We start from the raw sequence: 4,196 nt of genomic DNA on the forward strand, positions 1-4,196 counted from the left end.
GTGATAGTACTGGTGATTATTATACTGATAATAGTGATAGTACTGGTGATTATTACACTGATAATAGTGATAGTACTGGTGATTATTACACTGATAATAGTGATAGTATTGGTGATTATTATAGTGATAATAGTGATAGTACTGGTGATTATTATACTGATAATAGTGATAGTACTGGTGATTATTATACTGATAATAGTGATAGTACTGGTGATTATTATACTGATAATAGTGATAGTACTGGTGATTACTACATTGATAATAGTGATAGTACTGGTGATTATTACACTGATAATAGTGATAGTACTGGTGATTACTACATTGATAATAGTGATAGTACTGGTGATTATTATACTGATAATAGTGATAGTACTGGTGATTATTACACTGATAATAGTGATAGTACTGGTGATTATTACACTGATAATAGTGATAGTACTGGTGATTACTACATTGATAATAGTGATAGTACTGGTGACTATTACACTGATAATAGTGATAGTACTGGTGATTATTACACCGATAATAGTGATAGTACTGGTGATTATTACTCTGATAATAGTGATAGTACTGGTGACTATTACACTGATAATAGTGATAGTACTGGTGACTATTACACTGATAATAGTGATAGTACTGGTGATTATTACACTGATAATAGTGATAGTACTGGTGATTATTACACTGATAATAGTGATAGTACTGGTGATTACTACATTGATAATAGTGATAGTACTGGTGACTATTACACTGATAATAGTGATAGTACTGGTGATTATTACACCGATAATAGTGATAGTACTGGTGATTATTACTCTGATAATATTGATAGTACTGGTGACTATTACACTGATAATAGTGATAGTACTGGTGACTATTACACTGATAATAGTGATAGAACTGGTGATTATTACACTGATAATAGTGATAGTACTGGTGATTATTACACTGATAATAGTGATAGTATTGGTGATAATTACACTGATAATAGTGATAGTACTGGTGATTATTACACTGATAATAGTGATAGTACTGGTGACTATTACACTGATAATAGTGATAGTATTGGTGATTATTACACTGATAATAGTGATAGTATTGGTGATTAGTATACTGATAATAGTGATAGTATTGGTGATTATTACACTGATAATAGTGATAGTACTGGTGATTATTACACTGATTATAGTGATAGTACTGGTGATTATTACACTGATAATAGTGATAGTACTGGTGACTATTACACTGATAATAGTGATAGTATTGGTGATTATTACACTGATAATAGTGATAGTATTGGTGATTATTACACTGATAATAGTGATAGTACTGGCGATTATTACACTGATAATAGTGATAGTATTGGTGATTATTATACTGATAATAGTGATAGTATTGGTGATTATTACACTGATAATAGTGATAGTATTGGTGATTAGTATACTGATAATAGTGATAGTATTGGTGATTATTACACTGATAATAGTGATAGTATTGGTGATTATTACACTGATAATAGTGATAGTATTGGTGATTATTACACTGATAATAGTGATAGTATTGGTGATTATTACACTGATAATAGTGATGGTATTGGTGATTATTACACTGATAATAGTGATAGTACTGGTGATTATTACACTGATAATAGTGATGGTACTGGTGATTATTACACTGATAATAGTGATAGTATTGGTGATTATTACACTGATAATAGTGATAGTACTGGTGATTATTACACTGATAATAGTGATAGTACTGGTGATTATTACACTGATAATAGTGATGGTACTGGAGATTATTACACTGATAATAGTGATAGTATTGGTGATTATTATACTGATGATAGTACTGATGATTATTACACTGATAATAGTGATAGTACTGATGATTATTACACTGATAATAGTGATAGTACTGGTGATTATTACACTGATAATAGTGATAGTACTGGTGATTATTACACTGATAATAGTGATAGTATTGGTGATTATTACACTGATAATAGTGATGGTACTGGTGACTATTACACTGATAATAGTGATAGTACTGGTGATTATTACACTGATAATAGTGATAGTACTGGTGATTATTACACCGATAATAGTGATAGTACTGGTGATTATTACACTGATAATAGTGATAGTACTGGTGATTATTACACTGATAATAGTGATAGTATTGGTGATTATTATACTGATGATAGTACTGATGATTATTACACTGATAATAGTGATAGTACTGATGATTATTACACTGATAATAGTGATAGTACTGGTGATTATTACACTGATAATAGTGATAGTACTGGTGATTATTACACTGATAATAGTGATAGTATTGGTGATTATTACACTGATAATAGTGATGGTACTGGTGACTATTACACTGATAATAGTGATAGTACTGGTGATTATTACACTGATAATAGTGATAGTACTGGTGATTATTACACCGATAATAGTGATAGTACTGGTGATTATTACACTGATAATAGTGATAGTACTGGTGATTATTACACTGATAATAGTGATAGTACTGGCGATTATTACACTGATAATAGTGATAGTACTGGTGATTATTACACTGATAATAGTGATAGTATTGGTGATTATTACACTGATAATAGTGATAGTACTGGTGATTATTACACCGATAATAGTGATAGTGTTGGTGATTATTACACTGATAATAGTGATAGTACTGGTGATTATTATACTGATAATAGTGATAGTGTTGGTGATTATTACACTGATAATAGTGATAGTACTGGTGATTATTATACTGATAATAGTGATAGTACTGGTGATTACTACATTGATAATAGTGATAGTACTGGTGATTATTACACTGATAATAGTGATAGTATTGGTGATTATTATAGTGATAATAGTGATAGTACTGGTGATTATTATACTGATAATAGTGATAGTACTGGTGATTATTATACTGATAATAGTGATAGTACTGGTGATTATTATACTGATAATAGTGATAGTACTGGTGATTATTATACTGATAATAGTGATAGTACTGGTGATTATTATACTGATAATAGTGATAGTACTGGTGATTATTATACTGATAATAGTGATAGTACTGGTGATTATTATACTGATAATAGTGATAGTACTGGTGATTATTATACTGATAATAGTGATAGTACTGGTGATTATTATACTGATAATAGTGATAGTACTGGTGATTATTATACTGATAATAGTGATAGTACTGGTGATTATTACACTGATAATAGTGATAGTATTGGTGATTATTACACTGATAATAGTGATAGTACTGGTGATTATTATACTGATAATAGTGATAGTACTGGTGATTATTATACTGATAATAGTGATAGTACTGGTGATTATTACACTGATAATAGTGATAGTATTGGTGATTATTACACTGATAATAGTGATAGTACTGGTGATTATTATACTGATAATAGTGATAGTACTGGTGATTACTACATTGATAATAGTGATAGTACTGGTGATTATTACACTGATAATAGTGATAGTACTGGTGATTATTACACTGATAATAGTGATAGTACTGGTGATTATTATACTGATAATAGTGATAGTACTCGTGATTATTACACTGATAATAGTGATAGTGTTGGTGATTATTACACTGATAATAGTGATAGTACTGGTGATTATTATAGTGATAGTACTGGTGATTATTACACTGATAATAGTGATAGTACTGGTGATTATTACACTGATAATAGTGATAGTACTGGTGATTATTACACTGATAATAGTGATAGTATTGGTGATTATTACACTGATAATAGTGATAGTACTGGTGATTATTACACCGATAATAGTGATAGTACTGGTGATTATTACACTGATAATAGTGATGGTACTGGTGATTATTACACTGATAATAGTGATAGTATTGGTGATTATTACACTGATAATAGTGATAGTACTGGTGATTATTACACCGATAATAGTGATAGTACTGGTGATTATTATAGTGATAGTACTGGTGATTATTACACTGATAATAGTGATAGTATTGGTGATTATTATTATAATGTGCTCATATTTAGCACATTAGTGATAACACTGGTGAAAATCGCGATATACCTGGAGAATCGCCGAGTACACCATCTGACAGGCGGACTTCCGGCGGAGCGGGCGCAGATTGGCCGGAGGAGATCAGCTGACGCGGAA

Source organism: Hyla sarda, chromosome 7 (assembly GCF_029499605.1).
Source record: "Hyla sarda isolate aHylSar1 chromosome 7, aHylSar1.hap1, whole genome shotgun sequence".
NCBI lineage: Eukaryota > Metazoa > Chordata > Amphibia > Anura > Hylidae > Hyla > Hyla sarda.